We start from the raw sequence: 25,611 nt of genomic DNA on the forward strand, positions 1-25,611 counted from the left end.
GAGACAGGGTATTTTTACTTGGATTAAATGTCAGGAATTGTGAAAAACTGAGTTTAAATGTATTTGGCTAAGGTGTATGTAAACTTCCGACTTCAACTGTATATTAATTTGTATGAAGATGATAGTGTTGTATTCCATTGCTCCATAGGATGGCCAAGCCTTTTCACATTTGAAGTCTGATTTTCAAGCACTGCAGAGGTCACTATTGGATCTAAAGTTAGTGCTCAATGCATTCTTTTTTCTAGGTCTCATACACATGGTTAGCAGATGTTATTGCGAGTGTAGTGAAATGCTTGTGCTTCTAGTTCCAACAGTGCAACAATATCTAACAAGTATTCTAAATTCTACAGGGACTTCAGGTTATGAAAAAAATAATGTATGGGAACTGTAAAAATATCTGAACACTATGAAGTGGATATGAACACACACGTACTCAATTACATGTTCACTTACACATACAGACTAATACATACACATACACATTTGATCTCGCTCTCTTCTCTCACACTCTCTTTTCTCTTCTCTTCTCTCCCTCTCTCTATTGTCGAGAACTGATCTATAATTTAATATATTTCTTGTTTGTCTATATTTTCTATGTCTTTGTCTACATGTTTATATATGTTTACAACAAGCAAGGGGAAGATATCAGAGTAGGGACATTGGGGAATAATAACATATTGTACGGGATATATTTGTACTGTAGTGAAGCCGTCACTATAGTAATGCAAAGACTCTTTCATGATCATGTGCAAAGGTCAACTGATATGGAAATGCTGGGATGTGTTTTTCAATGATGTTAAAGGTAATTATGATGCAACTATGATGGTGATACGATATGGATTACAATTATCATCATGAATAATAAGGATATACACACTAGATGTTACACACATAGACACTCAACCATGCAAATTGGCGGGGTTATTATTTATTTCGACATCACACATTATAGTCTTACTCTTATACAGACATCGTACACACTCTCACTAAATAACATCCAATATCATACACCTAAACCTACTCAGATTTACTACACACATAATATCTTGTCTCAATTTTCTAACATCTGTGACATTGGCTCACAGGCAAACAGGCAAGGGAATAAAACATATATTGCTAGAACCTATTTCTTGAATTCTAAATATCAGACATTTGAAAGCTCTAGTTTTGGTTGTCATAATACCACTGATGGCAGTAACTTTCCAAGCACTAATTATGGTCAATTTAGACTGAGAATAGTATCTAGTTATGGTAAGGGGTGAGATAAGTATAGCCAGTTATAATTGTAATGGTTTAGCAGATTATAAAAAAAGAAGATCAGTCTTTCTGTGGCTAAAAGAAAAGGAATATAACATATACTGTTTACAGGAAACTCGCTCTACATCCTTAGATGAAGTTGCGTGGAAAAAAGAATGGGGTGGTGAAATAATTTTCTGTCAAGGACAAAGAAACTCAAAAGGTGTGATGATGTTAATTAACAAAACATTTTGTTTGAATATGCACATAGTTAGGAATGATTCGCAAGGAAGGTGGATCTTTTTGAATATGAAAGTGGACGAAAAAGAGATTTGGCTAATTAATCTATATGGTCCAAATCATGATGATCCATACTTCTTTGAAAATATTTATACCAATTTATTGAACTTACAGGCAACAAATGATCAAATCATTATGGTAGGAGACTATAACAGAGTGTTAAGTACCTCAATGGACCGTAAAGGAAATCACTCTACAAACTATCATCACCGTGCCCTTAAGGAAATCAGAAATATTATGGGCACATTAGAAATAGTGGATATTTGGAGAATAAAAAATCCCGAGCTAGGGAGATATACATGGAGGAGACTTAATGGAACGGGGAAAAAATGTATGAAATGTATGCATTCACTACTGTAAGTTGCTCTGGATAAGAGCGTCTGCTAAATGACTAAAATGTAATGAAAAATGTTAATCAAGCTAGACGTCTTGACTACTTTCTTGTCTTTTTCTCTCTTGCATCAAAGGTTAAAAAAGTTTCAATAGGAGACAGAATGCGATCGGATCATCATCTAATTGTCCTTCACATAACTCTTATAGAATTTCCACGTAGATGGGGATATTTGAAATTTAGTCAAAGTTTACTGGAGGACAACTTATTTTTAACTAAGACAAAATATTTTATACCTGAATCTTTCCAGTATAATATAGGAACAGCAAATTGTTTGGGATACTTATTGTTTGGGATACCTTTAAATGTACCTTCAGATATTCAATTCAATATTCATCAATAATAAAAAAGCAGTTTCTGGCTAAAGAGACAAGACTAACAAGGCAAATACATGAACTAATAGTACAGGTAGATAGCAATTAAAACGATACTACAGAGATACAAAATAAGTGAGAGGAAAAACAAAAAGAACTTGAGGAACTTATTAAAGAATGATTTAATGTAATCCACTTAAAAAATAAAGCAAACTGGATGGACTATAGAGAAAAATGCACACAATTCTTCCTGAATCTCCAACACAGGAACGCTAACACATTTATTTTTGCAGAAACTCGTTACTGAAGACAGAGTCATTTATGATTCTCCGAATTATATTTTAAAAGAGGAAGCTAAATATGTTCTCTTTTCCGTCTCATCCTCTCCCACTGAATGAAGATTACAGTACGGAATTCTTTCCAAATAATACAAAAAATAGAAAATTAACAAATGTACAGAAAAATCAGTGCGAATGCCAAATTACAGAGGAAGAGATTTATGAGGCTATTAAATCCTTTCAGTCAGGAAAAACCCCAGGGCTTGATGGCATACCAGTAGAGGTATATCAAGACCCAGATGGCAAATATAAAGATCCAGTCTATCTAAAAAACTGGAGGCCCCTTGCACTTCAATGTTGTGATGCAAAAATACTAGCAAAATGCATAGCACTCAGAATTAAAAAGGTTTACCAGGTATTGTTCATCCTGATCAGACAGATTTTTTACATGGACAATACATTGGAGATAATATACGACAACTACTACAAATAATAGAACATCATGAAACATCTAAGAAGCCAGGCCTGGTATTTATAGAGGATTTTGAAAAGGCATTTGATAAAGTAAGACTGGATTTTTTCAATTTCGGTGATTCTCTTATAAATTGGGTAAAAGTAATGTATAGCAACCCCAGGTGTAAAATAGTAAATAACGGCTACTTCTCAGACAGTTTTGAATTGTTAAGAGGAGTTAAACATGGGTGTCCGCTGTCACCATATCTATTCGTTATGGCCATCGAAATGCTAGGTATTAAAATCAGATCCAATAACAACTTTAGAGGATTAGTAATCCAAGGCTTAAAAACAAAGGTGTCCATGTATGCCGATGACTCAAGTTTTATATTAAGTCCGCAAGCTAGATCCCTGCAATGTCTCATTGAAGATCTAGATAACTTTTCTGGACTCTCTGGACTAAAACCTAATTATGATGTGTACAATATTACGTATTGGATCTTAAAAATACAAAAAATTACATTACCCTGCAGTTTACCTATAAAATGGGCTGAAGTAGACGTACTTGGTATTCATATCACAAAATATATAAATAAGCTTTCCACAATGAATTTAAATAGAAAACTTGTAAAAATAGACAAACTCCTGCAACCATGGAGAGGTAAGTACCTGTCGATTTATGGAAAAAATGCCCTTATTAACTCCATAGTCATATCTCAGTTTACTCACTTATGGAGCTGCCTACTCCTGATGATTTGTTTTCAAATCATATGAGCAAAGAATATTTAGCTTTATCTGGGATGCTAAACCAGACAAAATAAGGCGTACCTATCTATATAATGAATATTAATTGGGTGGGTTGAGATTATTAAATATAAAAGCACTAAACCTCTCTCTAAAAAGCTTCACTTATTCAAAAGTTTTACTTGAACCCAAAATGGTTCTCAAGTAGATTACTAAGAAAAGCTCATTCATTGTTTAAAAATGGCTTTTTTGCCTTTGTGCAGATTGCCATGTCTCATTTTCGATTAATTGAAAATGATATTTTTTTCAAATTATCTCACTTTTTCAAACAAGCATTGCAGAGCTGGCTACAATTTCAATTTCATCCCCCTGAAAATATAGAACAAATATTACAATAAATATTGTGGCTGAACTTAAATGTCCTGGTTGATAAAATACCTGTATATATGGGAAAGATGTTTGGAAAGGGTATTTTGTTCATAAATTATAATGTAAATTGGAATGGTAGAGTTATGTCTTTCATGGAGTTATCAGAATTTTACAGGAAGGTCTGCTCGATCCAAGAGCACAATCAATTGATTACAGCAGTACCCCAAACATGGAGGAGGCAGGTGGCAGCAGGAGGAGGTAGGGAACTGGTCAATGTGCCAAATATAAAGGATCAAAACTTGCGGAGGAATAAAAATGGCATAAATAGGAAAGTATACCAGTTTCATTTGAGGACCAGTATGTTGATAACTGTGCTATACAGATTGTAAAATAGTTGGGAAGAGATTTTTGATGTACAGATTCCACGGTACAGGGTGTATGAGTTGATATATAAAATTACGCAAGATTCAAGACTTCATGCTTTTCAGCTAAAATCATTATATAGAATTCTTGCCACCAAAGAATTTTTGAATATTTGGGGCATAAAATCATTGAAGTTCTGCAGATTTTGTTGTGAGGATACAGCATCAATAGACAATTTATTATGGTATTGCCCTCAGGTAGCCTGTTTCTGGTCGCAGGTTCAGGAATGGCTGAAAATGCATAACATTGATCTAAAATTGACCATAGAAAAAGTATTGTTAGGAGATCTGGGGAGACCGGGTCAGTCAATAAATAATATACTAATACTCTTATTAAAAGTATTTATCTTCAACTCGCAATTTGTGGATTCTATTCGATTAGATAGAATTGTACGTTAAACATCACAGCATAGTTTAAATATATATGTTGCGTAGAAACCCGAAGAGGGTTGCCAGCAGAGATAGGTTGGATGGGCTGAGTGAAGCTGAGGGTTGGTATGTGGAATTGGAGACAAGTGGGAGTGGAGTTGCAGGTGATAGAATGGTCTCCAGCCCAGCAGATAAATTATACAAAATAAAGTAAAAATAAAACATAATAAAAAGTACGTTTGAATGACACTGAGGTGCAGTGTTTTTACTGCTAAAGTCGGTTTGCCTGAGGCTGTGCAGGTGTTTGTAAACATGCATATACACACACTCTCATTCAAATACACACATACACTTTCACACATATGTAAATAGTGCCAGACATGCACTCAATCATATACAGTTTGCCTTGCTGTTATGATTTTAGTTGTCCTTGATGTCCTTTGTTTTTTTTCCATTGTTGTTTTCTGTTTTCTTTTGTTTTTTTCTTTTATCTCATGAGTTCATTTTCTTGGTTGTTGGTGCATTGGGGGGGGGGGGTTCTTGGGGGTGAGAAAATAGAATTTATTTTGTATTATTTAATTTTTTTATTTAATTTTTTCGTGGGGTGACTGTGTGAGGGGTCTCGGGGTGGTTGATGGACAGCTATGGGGAACTGTGGGGGGATCTTGGAAGGTTCGCGACCCCGTTTTTTTTTTGGTCTTGTGGAGATCTGTCGACGTGCCCTTGAGCAGGGCGTTGACCCTAGATGCTTCTGTGTGTCGCTCTGAATGGGAGTCTGTTGGATGACTGGTGTGGTGTAGTTGTTGAGCGGCTTCACGGCAAGTATATTGTATGTTTTGGATATTCAATAAAAAAATTACAAAATAAAAAATATATATATATATTTATAAAACAAACAAGTAATCTAACAATTCCACAACAACTACCTAATACACACAAATCTAAGTAAAGGGATGGAATAATATATACATATATATATATGGATGAGCGATAACCGAACGGCATAGGTAAAATGCAATAGATTGTATAAAATACAGTATATACATATGAGATGAGTAATGCAAGATATGTAAACATTATCAATGTGGCATTATTAAAGTGTCTAGTGATCCATTTATTAATAAAGTGGCCAATGATTTCAAGTCTGTATGTAGGCAGCAGCCTCTCTGTGTTAGTGATGGCTGTTTAACAGTCTGATGGCCTTGAGATAGAAGCTGTTTTTCAGTCTCTAAGTCGCAGCTTTAATGCACCTGTACTGACCTCGCCTTCTGGATGGTAGCAGGGTGAGAGGGTCGCCTCCCTTCTAGTCCTTAGGAAACTATGCAGTATTTCGTTTTTTTATGTATTATTTCTTACATTGTTGGCCCAGAAAATCTTAACTGTTATTACATATAGCCGGAAAGAACTATTGGATATCAGAGCGACGTCAGCTTACCAACATTACGACCAGAAATACAACTTTCCGGAAGCGGATCCTTTGTTCGCACCACCACCCAGGGCATCTGATCTGATTCCAGAGGCTGACCCAAAACAAGATGGAGCGGCCTCCTGGTCAGACTTTGGAGGCGTGCACACCACCCTCCGCTTCCGAGTATGTACAGTGTACATAACAAGGTACATAACAGTGTCTAGATAACAAGGTAGGCTAAATTAGGGCATAACCCAGATTTAAATGAATTTGTAAAGACTAGTTTGAATGGTACACAAATTGAACAAGTTCTTTCCTACAAATATCTTGGTATCAAACTTGATGACAAACTGTCATTTAAAAAACATGTCACTGAGCTGGTGAAGAAGTTGAAGTTCATGGTTGGTTTATTTTACAGAAAAAAAGCATGTCTGACTTTTGTTAATAGGAAGGACATTGTCCAGGCCACTTTTATGTCCATTTTAGATTATGGGGATTTTATCAAAACTGAACAAAAATATAAACTCAAGGTGTTGGTCCCATGTTTCATGAGCTGAAATGTTCCATATGCACAAAAGCTTATTTCTCAAGAATGTTGTGCACAAATTTGTTTACATCCCTGTTAGTGAGCATTTCTCCTTTGCCAAGAAAATCCTTCTAGCTGACAGGTGTGGTGTTACACAGGTGCAGCTTGTGCTGGGGACAATTAAAGGCCACAAAATAAAATGTGCAGTTTTGTCACACAACACAATGCTACATATGTCTCAGGTTTTGAGGGAGTGTGCAATTGGCATGCTGACTGCAGGAATGTCCACCAGAGCTGTTGTCAGAGAATTTAATATTAATTTCTCTACCATAAGTGGCCTCCAACGTCGTTTTAGAGAATTTGGCAGTACGTCCAACCGGCCTCACAACCGTATACCACGTGTAACAACGCCAGCCCAGAACCTCCGCATTCGGCTTCTTTACCTGCGGGATCGTCTTTGTTGAGGAATATTTCTGTCTGTAATAAAGCCCTTGTGTGGAAAAACTCATTCTGATTGGCTGTGCCTGGCTCCCCAGTGGGTGGGCCTGGCTGACAAGTGGGTGGGCCTATACCCTCCAAGGCCCACCCATAGCTGCAAACTTGCCCACTCATGGGAAACCCATAGATTAGGGCCTAATGAATTGATTTCAATTGACTGATTTCCTGTAACTCAGTAAAATCTTTGAACTTGTTGCATGTTGTGTTTATATTTTTGTTCAGTATATACAGTATTCATGCAGCAGCATCTAAACTTAAACCACTATATGCTGTTTTCCATTGTGCCCTTAGGTTTATTACTGATGATGGTTATAGAACTCATCGTTGTGTTTAGTATCAAAAAGTGGTTTGGGCCACTTTTTATGTAAGGAGAGAGCAGCATTTTCTTGTGTTTATCTACAAGGCACTCATGCAGAAACTATGTATCTATCATCATTAATTCAATTTAGACTTACAAATGACCAAACCAGGCTTGGATAACACTGGAGGTCCCTTCGATCCCCACAGAGCTGGGTAAAGCTGCTTTTAGTTTTTTTTAGCCATTTATGTAGAACAATTTACAGAGCTCTCTGAAATGAGATGTTCTGGTCCCCCTTGGTCAGTTCAGAGTAATGACCGGAGACCTCTATGCTGATATATGTGTCTGCTTTTCTTAATTTGTTTTCTAATTTTGTATATTGTATGTGTATAATTTATTTATGCAGGGCTCATCTGTAAAAGATACAGAGACTAGAGTATGACTTCCCTGTCAAAATAAAGGTTAAATAAAAACAATCTGGGGAATAGGGTGCCATTTAAGATGCATTCCAGACCAGACACCGCTTACAGACAGGTGCATAATGACCTGCCACTGGGTTGTACACCCAGCAACTAGGAACAAAACAGACAACAATAATATGACACACTAAAATTCAAATTAGCCATTCTAGGGAGAAAAATATAGGTGTCTTTCCATGCCTTACAGGATGAATATTTCATAAAAAATAGACTAGATCGTTTCATTTGCATAATATTTGAGTCTAAGGTCCAGTGACGTTATTGGCACACGACACATCTCCTCCTCCAGATAGAGAAGTGTAAAAACTATGTGTGTCTCCAAAATTGCACTCTATTCCCGATAGAGTGCACTACCATATGGGCCCTGGTCAAAAGAAGTGCACAAAATAGAGAAAAGGATTCCATATGGGACATAGCCACCATTGGCAAAAAGCTGGTCATACTGAAGTGGATCCATTAGATCTTAGTCTATAATAGGATCTTCGTCTATAATAGGATCTTCGTCTATAATAGGATCTTCGTCTATAATAGGATCTTTGTCTATAATATGATCTTCGTCTACAATAGGATCTTCGTCTACAGTAGGATCTTCGTCTATAATATGATCTTCGTCTATAATAGGATCTCGTCTTGGCTTGGACCACAAAGTACTAAGTCTGCATTAAATGTACTGTATATTATGAACAGTCATCAGTGGCATTGACAAGCAACAGCAGAGCTCCCTGTAGTCTACTGAAAATTAGCCTGCGGTAGCTACAAACAATGATCACTCCCACCTCCAGAAATGGGCCTGGATTAAAAATGAACAAGCTGAGAGGCTGCACTACTTTAAGTGGGGTAACACCGCAGGCTTAATTGCTTGCATAATGGTAACCTGTACAAAGGCCCACTGATTTTAAAAAGGAAGAGGTCACATCGTTGAGTGACTTTGATGTCAAATAGCCTCAAATAATGATACCAGCCTCTTGGGGAGTTCTAGAATCCTCCCAAGGCCTTTGTTCTGTTCTGTCATTGGTGTGTAATGGAAGCATCCCAAATGACTCCCTATTCCCTATTTAGCCCTATGGGTCCTGGTCAAAAGTAGTGCACTATAAAGGGAATAGGGTGTCATTTGGGAGCAATATCTGCTGCAAGCCGCACTGTTTCTTACCATGGCCTTCAACACAGGACCGTGTCCAGCTCAATGGCTGTGCTTTATGCTGGCACTTCCCATTGATTTCAGAAGGGTATCCAAAGATTTAATTACACAAGTAACACATAAACTGTCCCATGCCAATAGTAGTTACAGGCTGGGGAAAATATGGCCATGCCCTGTTAAAGTAATGGCTGGAGTTGTGTGTGGGTTTGTGAGGCAATAGCTTAGTTTACTGGTGTAGAGCACTTCAAGGCTTTTGGAGTTGTTCTGCTAGTCCAATATGGAGTCCAGAGAACAGTTACGTTAACTTACAGACCTCTCGGTCTCCGAGCAACAATTACTTAGCAGCTGAAGTTTAATTAGTGGAAACAGTCCTGAACTTCCCGCCTAACTCGTTTGAGGCAATTAGTCAAAGTCACATCTACTCATTTTCACACCGGTTTCCTAATGGTCTCCTACGTTTCAATGGGTAAACAGTCTACCTCAGCAAATGTTACACAGCTACAGGGGGCATATTGTTGTGTCTCAACAGGATCATCAAGAGAATTGTAGTGTAGTTTCACAGCATAGCTATATTTTAAATTCTATATCATTAACTGACTAAGACCGGTATGGGAAACCAGGTGATGTGATTGACCTCTCTGGCCAATCAATCCGTCAATCCAATAATTGATAATTAAGTAAATGGGATGAAATAAAACCATCAGAAATGTCTAGTCCGTCCTCATTGACTGACTAGAGGTGAATAGTGAATAGGCTTACCACTGCTGTTCTGGTTTAAATTGTCTTTCAAAGTGCATCTATAGTACTTAATTCTATTACATCTTTGCCTCATAAATTCCACACCCACCGACTCACAATTATTTTCATCACGTTATAACTGCCTGTCAAATCCATCCACTGGACAGAGCCAAGTGAGTGACTAGGATTCCGCTGAACGAGGAGCCCTTTCAGTCAGTACTGGTTTTGGGTTATGACTGAGATTACCATTTCAGTTGCACATTAGGTTACCTGCATCTCCTGACAGACAGAGCATGTTATGCTGCTTCCCAAATGGCAACCCTATTTCCTATATAGTGCACTACTTTTGAACAGGACCCATAGGGCACTATAAAGGGAATAGGGTGCCATTTGGGACACAACCTAGGTTGCATGCCTCTACCCGACAAATTATGTCGACTGCATCTTATCTCATCATAACTGGAAATTCACATGCAGCAGTACACCAGCCAGGCCAACGTTCCAGTCACTTTTCCCAGGAGAAATCACACCAATTGCCATTTGGAAAATTAATTCAGTGACCTATGATAATGTAAGATTAATTTGCACTGTGTGCTTGCTTGCTGTATTTGAACTAGAAATGTGTGCTTTCTCTTTCTATAGCCATGCCTTTCTCTTTCTCTAAATTAATTTGAGATAATTATCACATGGCAGAATCCTATACACAACAAAGCAGAATCCAATACACAACAAGGCCGAATCCTATACACAACAAGCCAGAATCCCATACACAACAAGTCAGAAAACAGAGCAAAAGGAGAAAGGGATGACTAAATCTTCCACTAATTAAGACCAAACATTTGATCCAGTGCACAATTACTTTAGTGCTTAAATGACAGAGCCCAATGAATATACCTAAGCATTCAGTGAACACATGACATTCTCTTTGCAAAAGGACATTGGTTTTTGATAGGCCCCTAAATAGAGAAAATTCAGGAAATGCTTAGAAAAATAATACAAACTGATACGAACTGGCTATTTCTGGGGAGAGCTAAAACAATCTGTAAAAATAGCAGGCAGCTTTCATGGGCAAAATCTTTCTCCACAAGACTGTTTTTCTCTCAGTTAGACAAAGGAAAATATTCAGATTCTTATTTGGATGTGACAGGAAACTATATCATAAAGACAATGATTGATGATTCAAAGAAAGGTTACAGAAGAAAATATTTAGATTTTATCTATGAATATCTATGTGTGCCAGCCTCTTACAATCATGTTTGAGGAGGACACTTTTGATGTTGTTCCATTACATCGAATTTAAGATATCCACATTGGAGTAATAAGAAGTGAGTGTACGACTGAATACTGTCAAAATACAGACACAACAAACTGCAAACCTAACTGCCTGTAGCCAATAACATCCACCACACATGATGCATCATGAACAAATCATAAAGAAGAAATACACCATCAAAGAAGCTCAATCCAAAGCAATCTCCTGCAGTGTCATGGCAGGGGAAAGGAGGGGAGCCAGGAAGCTCTTGGCTGTCATAGTAACCAGCAGAGAGCAAGGTCATGCGTTCTACTGCCACCTGTCAGCCAGCCAGAGGACGGGGGCCATGGCAACCATCGCTTAATTAGTCTTAAATGACTCAGCCAGATGAAACGACTCACTCACTTACTCACTCACTCAATCACTCACTTCCTTTGAGCCAGCAACAATGGATCCCCACTTCAGTCAGTCTTTGGACATCTGCCTGACTGTACCCCAGCTCTGGATGTTGGAGCAATAGAATAAGGAACAATAATTGAATAGCGTCTCTATTGTCGGAGCTTGGTTTAGTTTTTTTGTTATCCACATTATATTTTACTTTGTGAATGAATTAAACCAAAAGGTGTGCTTCTTGGGAAAATTCACAGTGTTACACACCACAGCCTATTCATTGCTGCTGTCTTGAACTCAAAGGACCTAGCTAAGTATAATCAACAAATAACAATGAAAATGCAAATGAAAATAAATGGAACAAGAGCAGGAAATCATTGGCAGTGGTGGAAAAAGTCATCTTTTTTTATTTAATAATTTTTTATTTGTTTCGTATTTTTTTAAATACATTTTTTATTCTTATTAGTTTTTTAAAATAAAATAACTATTTGATATCAGAGCGGTGGTAACTTACCAGCAATACGACCAGGAAAATGACTTTCCCGAAGCGGATGCTTTGTTTGCACCACCCGGGGCAATTGAACTGGTTCCAGAGGCCGACCCAAAACAACACTGGGGGGAGAAGAGGGATTCGGAGCGGTCTTCTGGTCAGACTTAGGAGGCACGCACACCACCCACCGCTTCTGAGTATATTACTTGCTAACGTTCAGTTGACGAGATCAGGGCAGTGGTTTCTTTCCAGAGAGACATCAGGGATTGTAACATACTCTGTTTCACGGAAACATGGCTTGGGATATACTGTCGGAGTCGGTCCAGCCATTTGGATTCTCAGTACATCTCACCGAATAAACAATAAACATCTGTCCGGGAAGAAGAATGGCGGGGGTGTATGTTACATGATTAATGACTCATGGTGTAATTGTAATAACATACAGGAACTCAAGTCCTTTAGTTCACCCAACCTAGAATACCTCACTATCAAATGCCGTATTATCTCCCAAGAGAATTCTCTTCAGTTATTGTCACAGCCGTGCATATCCCCCCTCAAGCCGATACCACGACTGCCACTCAACGAACTTCACTGGACTTTATGCAAACTGGAAACCATATATCTGCATTTATTGTAGCTGGGGACTTTAACAAAGCAAATTTGAGAAAAAGGCTACCTAAATTCTATCAGCATATTGACTGTAGTACTCGCGCTGGAAAACACTCTACCATTGTTATTCCAACTTCCGGGATGCATACAAGGCCCTCCCACACCCTTCTTTCGGGAAATCTGACCACGACTCCATTTTTCTCTTCCCTTCCTATAGGCGGAAACTCAACCAGGAAGTACCCATGCTAAGAACTATTCAACGCTGGTCTGACCTATTGGAATCCACGCTTCAAGATTGTTTTGATCACGCGGACTTGGATATGTTCCGGGTAGCTTCAGAGAATATTATCAATGTACACTGCTCAAAAAAATAAAGGGAACACTTAAACAACACAATGTAACTCCAAGTCAATCACACTTCTGTGAAATCAAACTGTCCACTTAGGAAGCAACACTGATTGACAATAAATTTCACATGCTGTTGTGCAAATGGAATAGACAACAGGTGGAAATTATAGGCAATTAGCAAGACACCCCCAATAAAGGAGTGGTTCTGCAGGTGGGGACCACAGACCACTTCTCAGTTCCTATGCTTCCTGGCTGATGTTTTGGTCACTTTTGAATGCTGGCGGTGCTTTCACTCTAGTGGTAGCATGAGACGGAGTCTACAACCCACACAAGTGGCTCAGGAAGTGCAGCTCATCCAGGATGGCACATCAATGCGAGCTGTGGCAAGAAGGTTTGCTGTGTCTGTCAGCGTAGTGTCCAGAGCATGGAGGCGCTACCAGAAGACAGGCCAGTACATCAGGAGACGTGGAGGAGGCCGTAGGAGGGCAACAACCCAGCAGCAGGATCGCTACCTCCGCCTTTGTGCAAGGAGGAGCAGGAGGAGCACTGCCAGAGCCCTGCAAAATGACCTCCAGCAGGCCACAAATGTGCATGTGTCTGCTCAAACGGTCAGAAACAGACTCCATGAGGGTGGTATGAGGGCCCGACGTCCACAGGTGGGGGTTGTGCTTACAGCCCAACACCGTGCAGGACGTTTGGCATTTGCCAGAGAACACCAAGATTGGCAAATTCGCCACTGGCGCCCTGTACTCTTCACAGATGAAAGCAGGTTCACACTGAGCACATGTGACAGACGTGACAGAGTCTGGAGACGCCGTGGAGAACGTTCTGCTGCCTGCAACATCCTCCAGCATGACCGGTTTGGCAGTGGGTCAGTCATGGTGTGGGGTGGCATTTCTTTGGGGGGCTGCACAGACCTCCATGTGTTCGCCAGAGGTAGCCTGACTGCCATTAGGTACCGAGATGAGATCCTCAGACCCCTTGTGAGACCATATGCTGGTGCGGTTGGCCCTGGGTTCCTCCTAATGCAACACAATGCTAGACCTCATGTGGCTGGAGTGTGTCAGCAGTTCCTGCAACAGGAAGGCATTGATGCTTTGGACTGGCCCGCCCGTTCCCCAGACCTGAATCCAATTGAGCACATCTGGGACATCATGTCTCGCTCCATCCACAAACGCCACGTTTCACCACAGACTGTCCAGGAGTTGGCGGATGCTTTGGTCCAGGCCTGGGCGGAGATCCCTCAGGAGACCATCCGCCACCTCATCAGGAGCATGCTCAGGTGTTGTAGGGAGGTCATACAGGCACGTGGAGGCCACACACACTACTGAGCCTCATTTTGACTTGTTTTAAGTTGGATCAGCCTGTAGTGTGGTTTTCCACTTTAATTTTGAGTGTGACTCCAAATCCAGACCTCCATGGGTTGATAGATTGGATTTCAATTGATTATTTTTGTGTGATTTTGTTGTCAGCGCATTCAACTATGTAAAGAAAAAAGTATTTAATAAGATTATTTCATTCATTCAGATCTAGGATGTGTTATTTTAGTGTTCCCTTTATTTTTTTGAGCAGAGTATATACCGAGACGGTCACTGAGTTTACCAAGAAGTGTATAGGAGATGTTGTACACACTGTGACTATTAAAACCTACCCAAACCAGAAACCGTGGATAGATGGCAGCATTCGCGCAAAACTGAAAGTGCGAACCACCGCATTTAACCATGGCAATACTCAGACTTGAAATCATTGGCCACTTTAATAAATGGAACACTAGTCACTTTTAATAATGTCACTTTAATAATGTTTACATATCTTGCATTATTCATCTCATATGTATATACTGAATTCTATACTATCTACTGTATCTTAGTCTATGCTGCTCTGACATTGCTCGTCCATATATTTATATATTCTTAATTCCATTCCTTTACTTAGATTTTTGTGTATTAGGTATTTGTTGTGAAATTATTAGATATTACTTGTTAGATATTGCTGCACTGTCGGAACTAGAAGCACAACATTGCGCTACACCCGCAATAACATCTGATAAACACGTGTACAGTATGTGACCAATACAATTTGATTTGATTTGTGTAAAAGTAAAGATACCTTAACAGAAAATGACCAGTGGCAACCCGTCGTTCAGGGCAGGTGGGGAAGAGACCCTCCAGTTTCGAGCCCTACATTTTTTGTGGGGTAGCCTCTTTTACATGTTATTTTGTCATTAATACCTACCACACATCCGTTTACAAAAAAACAGTACCAGTCAAAAGTTTGAACCCCTACTCATTCCAGGGTTTTTCTTTATTTGTACTATTTCTACATTGCAGAAAAATAGTGAAGACATCAAAACTATGAAATAACACATATGGAATCATGTAGTAACCAAAAAAAGTGTTAATATTCCATATTCTCTATTTCATTCCCTGTTCCCAATTCACATTCCCTATACCCTATCCACTACTCCCTATGCACTATTTCGTATTCACTATTCACCACATCGACTCCTGCTGACGTTTGGAAACCCTCTGTTTCAGCGTGAAAATGGCACAGAGCATCTGGTCTGTGTTGTACTGTGCCATGAGATGAGATGCCATCGAGTAGATATAACACCATCTGTTACAGCGAGCCCAGTGTGATGGTGGCAATACGTAGTGGTGATGGCTTCCCACGATAAGACAAGCAGCAGAATGAGATGTCGGGCCTCTCCTGTGAGGGTGTATTTATGAGTCTGAGATGTCTCACAGTGTAATGCCTTTTGAAGGGCCTGTTTTTAGGAACTCTCTAACACAGATAATCAATCTCTGTCATACATCTAGATGTACTCCCTCCTATGGTTTGTTTCTGTTTCCCACACTCCCTTGTGATTGATATAATGCTGTGTGATGTAATGTTGATGTCTCTTGCCAGTTCGTTCAAGCAGTTGGACAGACAAACTTTATTTATTTATTCAATCTTTATTTAGCCAAGAAAGTCAGCTAAGTACACTTTCTGATTTACAATGACATTTACCTGAATTGAACTGATATTGACAAGTTTTAGTATTATAGCAATTATCTGGTTTTCCTGCCATTAACATGGAGTTGGTTTGAACTCCGTGGTTGATAGCACACTGCAAATGACTTGATTAGTGCAGAACATGGGTTGACAAAATGGGCCTCATTAGTATGAAGATAGCACTCTGTTAGTTTGGCTAATTGTTTTTCTGAATTCTATTTACAGTCATGATGAATGTAGATATGAACAGTCCCTGACATTTCTGCTGAAAATGCGAGAACATTACCCCACACTTGTAGTATTTGAATTAATTTACCATTTATCCCAGAAGGTAACAATACAGCAGTGGTCTGATTGAACCGACAGTATGTAACCAACCGCTGAATCTGGCTGAGCGGGATCAGGCTACACTGTGTCCACTCTCAATGTCAGGCCAGGAGTCAGCGCACAGGAGAGCAAAGTAACGCTAACATTACGTATGGCTGACGTTATGAATTTTTGACGTTACGTATGATTGTCCTTCAAAATGTATTCTACATTCTGCAACTGACCATTGATAGAGACGAGACAAGCTACACTGTGTCCAACTGCCCACGTCAGGCCACACGGGTACAGTACTTCAGCAAGTACAGTGGAGGAAAAAAGTATTTGATCCCCTGCTGATTTTCTACGTTTGCCCACTGATAAAGAAAGGATCAGTCTATAATTTTAATGGTAGGTTTATTTGAACAGTGAGAGACAGAATAACAACAAAAATATCCAGAAAAATGCATGTCAAAAATATTATAACTTGATTTGCATTTTAATGAGGGAAATAAGAGGAGAAAAAAATGGAGAAAAAAAAATATGAAAAAAAAGTATGAAATGTATTCACTACTGTAAGTCGCTCTGGATAACAGCGTCTGCTAAATTACTAAAATGTAAATGTAAATGTAAGTATTTGACCCCCTCTCAATCAGAAAGATTTCTGGCTCCCAGGGTCTTTTATACAGGTAACGAGCTGAGGTTAGGAGCACACTCTTAAAGGGAGTGCTCCTAACCTCAGCTTGTTACCTGTAAAAAAGACACCTGTCCACAGAAGCAATCAATCAATCAGATTCCAAACTCTCCACCATGGCCAAGACCAAAGCTCTCCAAGGATCTCAGGGACAAGATTGTAAACCTACACAAGGCTGGAATGGGCTACAAGACCATCGCCAAGCAACTTGGTGAGAAGGTGACAACATTTGGTGTGATTATTCGCAAATGGAAGAAACACAAAAGAACTGTCAATGTCCCTCGGCCTGGGGTTCCATGCAAGATCTCACCTCGTGGGGTTGCAATGATCTCAAGGCAGCTGGGACCATAGTCACCAAGAAAACAATTGGTAACACACTACGCCGTGAAGGACTGAAATCCTGCAGAGCCCGCAAGGTCCCCCTGCTCAAGAATACATATACATGCCCGTCTGAAGTTTGCCAATGAACATCTGAATGATTCAGAGGACAACTGGTGAAAGTGTTGTGGTCAGATGAGACCAAAATGGAGCTCTTTCGCATCAACTCAACTCGCCGTGTTTGGAGGAGGAGGAATGCTGCCTATGACCCCAAGAACACCATCTCCACCGTCAAACATGGAGGTGGAAACATTATGCTTTGGGGGTGTTTTTCTGCTAAGGGGACAGGACAACTTCACCGCATCAAAGGGACGATGGACGGGGCCATGTACCATCAAATCTTGGGTGAGAATATCCTTCCCTCAGCCAGGGCATTGAAAATGGGTCGTGGATGGGTATTCCAGCATGACAATGACCCAAAACACACGGCCAAGGCAACAAAGGAGTGGCTCAAGAAGAAGCACATTAAGGTCCTGGAGTGACCTAGCCAGTCTCCAGACCTTAAGCCCATAGAAAATCTGTGGAGGGAGCTGAAGGTTCGAGTTGCCAAACGTCAGCCTCGAAACCTTAATGACTTGGAGAAGATCTGCAAAGAGGAGTGGGACAAAATCCCTCCTGAGATGTGTGCAAACCTGGTGGCCAACTACAAGAAACGTCTGACCTCTGTGATTGCCAACAAGGGTTTTGCCACCAAGTACTAAGACATGTTTTGCAGAGGGGTCAAATACTTATTTCCCTCATTTAAAATGCAAATAATTTTATAAAATTTTTACATGCATTTTTCTGGATTTTTTTGTTGTTATTCCATCTCTCACTGTTCAAATAAACCTACCATTAAAATGATAGACTGATCATTTCTTTGTAAGTGGGCAAACGTACAAAATCAGCAGGGATCAAATACTTTTTTCCCCCACTGTATAGCTAACACACTGTTATCCCAGTGAGTGGATGTTATGTACGGTTGGTCAGGTAGGGTCGTCCGAGCAGTGGTGAGTCTCTCAGGGCTCTAGTGCCGGTCCTTGCTGGCCACAGTGATTGTTGATTATGTTAAGTGCCAGCCTGTGAGCACAAGGGCCCAGTCAGAGAGATATGTCACTTTTATAAATTGTGTCTGCCTCTTTTGTCACTGGTTCTTATCACCATTTTAATTAGACAAAGGGAGAGAAAGGGAGATGAAAGGGAGAGTGAGGGAGGGAGAGTGAGAGAGAGAGAGAGAGAGAGAGGTAGATAGTGAACATGAGAGGGACATGAGAAGGACGAGCATGAGAGCGATAGAGAGAGAGTGAGAAAGAGATGAGAGAGAGAGAGAGACATGAGAGAAGGGAAAGAGAAGGGGAGGGAGGGACATGAGAGAAAGGGAGGGAAAGAGAAAGGGCTGGAGGGAGGGAGGGAGGGAGGGAGGGAGGGAGGGAGGGAGAGAGGGAGGGAGGGAGGGAGTGAAAGATGAGAGAAGGTGGAGGGAAAGAGAAAGGGAGGAAGGGAGATGTTTTGATAGCATGCTGGAGGACAGTGCGATGAATGAGGAGGGAGAGAGATTTTTTGATAGCATGCTGGAGGACAGTGGGGTGATTTTTTGATAGCATGCTGGAGGACAGTGGGGTGATTTTCTGATAGCATGCTGGAGGACAGTGGTGTGACTTCTGATAGCATGCTGGAGGACAGTGGGGTGATTTTTTGATAGCATGCTGGAGGACAGTGGGGTGATTTTCTGGTAGCATGCTGGAGGACAGTGGGGTGATTTTCTGGTAGCATGCTGGAGGACAGTGGGGTGAATGAAAGTCTGGTTGGACTTAGTGTAGCGAGCAAACACTACCCACCTGCAGAAATTCTCCTTCACTGCCTCACAGCATTATATCCTATCCAGTGGATTTTGACTGTAGTATTATTATATGCATGCACAAGAAACATGATGTTGGCATCATGAAAATCATATGCAGTGGTGGTGTCTGGTATAGAAAGCCAGGCTACAGTACAGAACTGTATTGTGTGTACTCAGATAAGATTGCCATTCATTTCAGTGTGTTGTTGAGTTGTGGACAGATGTACACAGAGGATGAGGTTGATAAAAATCAAACCTGTTCTGTAGTACGAGACTGCTGCACAGCTGTCAGACGCAAAGAAGCCGAACAAGTCTGTTGCACGGTTCCCTGGGAAACGCTCCAGTACCTTTACCTTTATGCTTGCTCCCCTCTCTCTCTCTCTCTCTCTCTCTCTCTCTCTCTCTCTCTCTCTCTCTCTCTCTCTCTCTCTCTCTCTCTCTCTCTCTCTCTCTCTCTCTCTCTCTCTCTCTCTCTCTCTCTCTCTCTCTCTCTCTCTCTCTCTCTCTCTCTCTCTCTCTCTCTCTCTCTCTCTCTCTCTCTCTCTCTCTCTCTCTCTCCTTCCTTACCTCTCTCATTCTTTCTATGTCTCTTCTCTCTCTCTGCTTTTCTCTATCTCTGTTTCCTCTCTCTGTCCTTCCCAACCCTTCTCATTGTTTCAAAGAAGCCAAACAAGTCTGTTGCACGGTTCCCCGGGAAACGCTTCAGTGCCTTTACCTTTATGGTTGATCCACGCCCCCCCCCCTCTCTCTCTCTCTCTCTCTCTCTTGCTCTCTTTTTCCACTCTCTCCTCTCTCTCCTTCCCTACCTCTCATTCTTTCTATGTCTCTCTCCTTCCCTACATCTTTTGTTCTTTCTCTGTCTCTCTCGTCTATCTCACTGTCTTTCGTTCTTTCTCGGTCTCTCTCTCTCTCTCTCTCTCCCTCTCGCTCTGTCTCTCTCTCTCCATCTCTCTCCCCCTCTCTCTCTCTCTGTCTCTCACTCTCTCTCTCTCTCTCTCTCTCTTTTTCCTTCAAATCCTGCCACCAGACACCCGCCACCCGGCACCTGCAGACTCCCATCTTCCATCTGTCTCAAATTAGATCTCATCTCCAGATACTGATGTCTTTTATGGTACAAGCAGTGGAGGAGAGGGGGATAAAATGACAAAGTGAACTGTCCCTGTTGAATTAATGGTCTGGCGTGCTGCAGCACCTTGTGTGTGTGTGTGTGAACTTGCTTGTGTGTGCAAGAGAGTATGTTGTGTGTACTGTATATGACAGAGAACTTAGAGAGAGAAGGAAAGAAAGAAAAGGAAGGGTTAGCTGCCGTCAGTGTGCAATAGCGTCTGGATCCATCTTTCCTCGCTTAAACCCTTGTTTGTTACTGATGGCGAGGCGCGACTACGAGTCCAAATCTATGTCCACGGGTCCTGCTCTACGTCCAGGGGTCCTGCTCTACATCCAGGGGTCCTGCTCTACGTCCAGGGGTCCTGCTCTATGTCCCGGGGTCCTGCCCTACATCCAGATGTCCTGCTCTATGTCCACGAGTCCTGCTCTACGTCCACGGGTCCTGCTCTACGTCCACGAGTCCTGCTCTACGCCCACAGGTTCTGCTCTACGTCCACAGGTCCTGCCCTACGTCCACAGGTCCTGCTCTATGTCCACGGGTCCTGCTCTACGTCCACAGGTTCTGCTCTACGTCCACGGGTCCTGCCCTACGTCCACAGGTTCTGCTCTACGTCCACGGGTCCTGCTCTACGTCCACAGGTTGTGCTCTACGTCCACGGGTCCTGCTCTACGTCCACAGGTTCTGCTCTACGTCCACGGGTCCTGCTCTACAGATGAAGGATGGGTGCTGGTGGGGGATAAACAGAGCAGCCCAAGGCTTTAAATCACTACCTCCCACTCATCTTTCTCTCCTGCTCTCTCTTTCTCTCTCGCTCTTTTTCTCTCCCTTTTTCTTGTCTCCCCTTTCTGCTTCTCTCCTTCCCCTTTTCCTGTATTTCTCTCTTTTCCTCTCTTTGTCTCTAATTTCCTCTCTGTCTCCCTATCCCTCCCTTCCCCTCTCCCCTTGTGTCTCTCTGCTGAATGCGACTATATTTCTATGGTTTTATAGTGTATCCTTGTATGAGGCTATGAGCCCTGTGTGGGTGGGTGGGCGGTTGGGTGTATGCATGGAGAGCCACTGGCTTTGGATCTGAAAGGATTATGATTGGCCCTGTGGTCTCTCATACCATCTCACGGATGACACAGCACCATTAGCTTGTTTTCTGAGGTCTATCCTCAGTTGTTGTCCAATTTGTTGAGTGAGCAGCTGGATGGCTCCTTCCTTATGCCCCTTTGGGTATACAATCTATTCAAGAGCTAGTCAGAAAATAGCTCATTTTGACATGAAAGTGGAATCTTTTTCATGTTTGGATTTTTATCAATGTATGATGTGCTTTCAGAATGTGTCCCTTGCTTTGTTGAAGTAAACATCTTTATAGTATTAAATGTTGAAAGACATAAATGATGACAAGAGGCAAGCAGAGCTTGTTATTTTTCAAGTTTGAGTGAACCTTCATTTATATGTGTCATTGTTATGTTGCGCTACCAACTAAATTCAGTCTGGGCAGCCAGTAGTTCACGTTTCTCCATCTTGAACATTATTCAGAGAATATACTTTTATTTCTCTCTCTCCTGTCTCTCTCCTCTCTCTCTGTCTCTGGGTGTCTCTCTGTCTCTTACTGTTGCTTTTCCATTAACGGGGGAACATTTCTAAATGTCAGTGTGAAATTAGGCCACCTAATTGGCAGGCTAATGAGCAGATAGACTAGCATTAAGTGCATCAATATGCAGTCGTAGGCATTTTAGGCAGGCTTACCTGCCTGCTGTTTGCTCTCCTTTTTATTGAATTATTTCCCTCTGTCTGTGGGTCAGACAGGAGGACACACCGTCAAAGAGAGCAGCACCACACCGTACGGAGTACCGTATGGAGACAAACAGGCTGTTTTGATGTTTGAGGACAGAATGGCTTTGAGGAGAGAGACTAGCAAGAGAAAGATAAAAAAACTCTTCTCCACTTAATGTCTGTGTTGCATGATAGACCAGCGCTTAGCAACATTGGATTTCAGGAGCTACACACAGAATGCTAACTTTGTGTCCCTGGTGCTCTAAAAGACCCCAGCCACCACTGGAGTAGAACAGTGGAACGGTAGAGATTGGCTACTGGAGTGAACAGTAGAACGGCAGAGCTTGGCTACTGGCTACTAGAATAGTAGAGCTTGCCTACTGAAGTGAACAGTAGAACTGGAGTGAACAGTGGGACAGTAGAGCTTGGCTATTGGAGTGAACAGAACAGCAGAGCTTGGCTACTGGCTATTAGAATGGTAGAGCTTGGCTACCGAAGTGAACAGTAGAACTGGAGTGAACAGTGGAACAGTAGAGCTTGGCTACTGGAGTGAACAGTAGCACATGGCTATTGGAGTGAACAGAGAACTGGAGTGAACAGTAGAATGGTAGAGCTTGGCTACGGCTCCTGCAGGGCTTGAAAACTATTACGGACTACAAAGGGAAACCCAAACGCAAGCTGCCCAGTGACGCGAACATACCAGACAAGCTAAATGCATTTTATGCTCGTTTCGAGGCAAGCAACACTGAAGCATGCACGAGAGCACCAGCTGTTCTGGATGACTGTGTGATAATGCTCTCGGTATCCGATGTGAGCAAGACCTTTAACTTCTTACGGCTGAAATCCCGTTAACGGGATCGATATGACAACAGCCAGTGAAAGTGCAGAGCGCCAAGTTCAAAACAGCAAAAATCTCATAATTAAAATTCCTCAAACATACAAGTATTATACACCATTTTAAAGATAAGATTCTCATTAATCCAAACACAGTGTCCGATTTCAAAAAGGCTTTACAGCGAAAGCACACCAAACGATTATGTTAGGTCAGCACATAGTCACAAAAAAACATACAGCCATTTTCCAGCCAAAGAGAGGAGTCACAAAAAGCAGAAATAGAGATAAAATGAATCACTAACCTTTGATGATTTTCATCAGACGGCACTCATAGGACTTCATGTTACACAATACATGTATGTTTTGTTCGATAAAGTTCATATTTATATCCAGAAATCTCAGTTTACATTGGCGTGTTATGTTCAGTAATGTTTTGCCTCCAAACCCAACGGTGACTTTGTAGAGAGCCACACAACACTTGCCACGATTCCAACTGGCAAGTGTCTTAACTGACATTTTCAACCTCTCCCTGACTGAGTCTGTAATATATACATGTTTCAAGCAGACCACAATAGTCCCTGTGCCCAAGGAAGCAAAGGTAACCTGCCTAAATGACTACCATCCCGTAGTACTCACATTGGTAGCCATGAAGTGCTTTGAAAGAATGGTCATAGCTCACATGAACAGCATCCTCCCGGATACCCTAGACCCACTCCAATTCACATACCGCCCCAACAGATCCACAGATGATGCAATCTCCATCGCACTCCACACCGCCCTTTCCCACCTGGACAAACAGAACACCGTTGTGAGAATGCTGTTCATTGACTACAGCTCAGCGTTCAACACCATAGTGCCCACAAAGCTCATCACTAAGCTAAGGACCCTGGGACTAAACACCTCCTTCTGCAACTGGATCCTGGACTTCCTGATGGGCCGCCCCAGGTGGTAAGGGTAGGCAACAACCCGTCTGCCACGCTGATCCTCAACACTGGGGCGTGTGTTATTAGTCCCCTCCTGTACTCCCTGTTCACCCACGACCGCATGGCCAAACACGACTCCAACACCATCATTAAGTTTGCTGACGACACAACAGTGGCAGGCCTGATCACAGACAACAATGAGACAGCCTATAGGGAGGAGGTCAGAGAACAGGCAGTGTGGTGCAACCTCTCCCTCAATGTGAGCAAGACAAAGGAGCTGATGGTGGACTACAAGATAAGTGGACATTGTGTCAAGAAGCAGTGCGGCTTGGTTGGTTTGCGTTTTGACCTTCGTCTCTCTCTCTCTCTCTCTCTCTCTCTCTCTCTCTCTCTCTCTCTCTCTCTCTCTCTCTCTCTCTCTCTCTCTCTCTCTCTCTCTCTCTCTCTCTCTCTCTCTCTCTCTTATTTGATAAATATTTGCTTAACTCTTCTTGAACTGCGCTGTTGGTTAAGGGCTTGTAAGTCTGCATTTCACGGTAAGGTCTACACTTGTTGTATTCGGCGCATGTGACAAATAATGTTTGATTTGATTTGGAGTGAACAGTAGAACGGCAGAGCTTGACTACTGGAGTGAACAGTAGAACGGCAGAGCTTGGCTACTAGAGTGAACAGTAGAACGGCAGAGCTTGGCTACTGGAGTGAACAGTAGAACGGCAGAGCTTGGCTACTGGAATGAACAGTAGAACGGCAGAGCTTGGCTATTAGAGTGAACAGTAGAACGGCAGAGCTTGGCTACTAGAGTGAACAGTAGAACGGCAGAGCTTGGCTACTAGAGTGAACAGTAGAACGGCAGAGCTTGGCTACTGGAATGAACAGTAGAACGGCAGAGCTTGGCTACTAGAGTGAACAGGAGAACGGCAGAGCTTGGCTACTAGAGTGAACAGTAGAACGGCAGAGCTTGGCTACTGGAATGAACAGTAGAACGGCAGAGCTTGGCTATTAGAGTGAACAGTAGAACGGCAGAGCTTGGCTACTAGAGTGAACAGTAGAACGGCAGAGATTGGCTACTGGAATGAACAGTAGAACGGCAGAGCTTGGCTACTGGAGTGAACAGTAGAACGGCAGAGCTTGGCTACTAGAGTGAACAGTAGAACGGCAGAGCTTGGCTACTGGAATGAACAGTAGAATGGCAGAGCTTGGCTATTAGAGTGAACAGTAGAACGGCAGAGCTTGGCTACTGGAATGAACAGTAGAATGGCAGAGCTTGGCTACTAGAGTGAACAGTAGAACGGCAGAGCTTGGCTACTGGAGTGAACAGTAGAACGGCAGAGCTTGGCTACTGGAGTGAACAGTAGAATGGCAGAGCTTGGCTACTAGAGTGAACAGTAGAACGGCAGAGCTTGGCTACTAGAGTGAACAATAGAATGGCAGAGCTTGGCTACTAGAGTGAACAGTAGAACGGCAGAGCTTGGCTACTAGAGTGAACAGTAGAACGGCAGAGCTTGGCTACTGGAATGAACAGTAGAATGGCAGAGCTTGGCTACTAGAGTGAACAGTAGAACGGCAGAGCTTGGCTACTAGAGTGAACAATAGAATGGCAGAGCTTGGCTACTAGAGTGAACAGTAGAACGGCAGAGCTTGGCTACTGGAATGAACAGTATAACGGCAGAGCTTGGCTATTAGAGTGAACAGTAGAATGGCAGAGCTTGGCTACTAGAGTGAACAGTAGAACGGCAGAGTTTGG

The 25,611-nt window shown here is 41.8% G+C and overlaps 1 pseudogene; it reads left to right on the plus strand.

Moving 5' to 3' along the window:
* Window positions 1–25,611, plus strand: part of LOC115196617 (mitochondrial inner membrane protease subunit 2-like) — a 237,253-nt pseudogene that overhangs the window by 95,941 nt on the left and 115,701 nt on the right.

Source organism: Salmo trutta, chromosome 7, assembly GCF_901001165.1.
Source record: "Salmo trutta chromosome 7, fSalTru1.1, whole genome shotgun sequence".
In the NCBI taxonomy this organism is placed as follows: Eukaryota; Metazoa; Chordata; class Actinopteri; order Salmoniformes; family Salmonidae; genus Salmo; species Salmo trutta.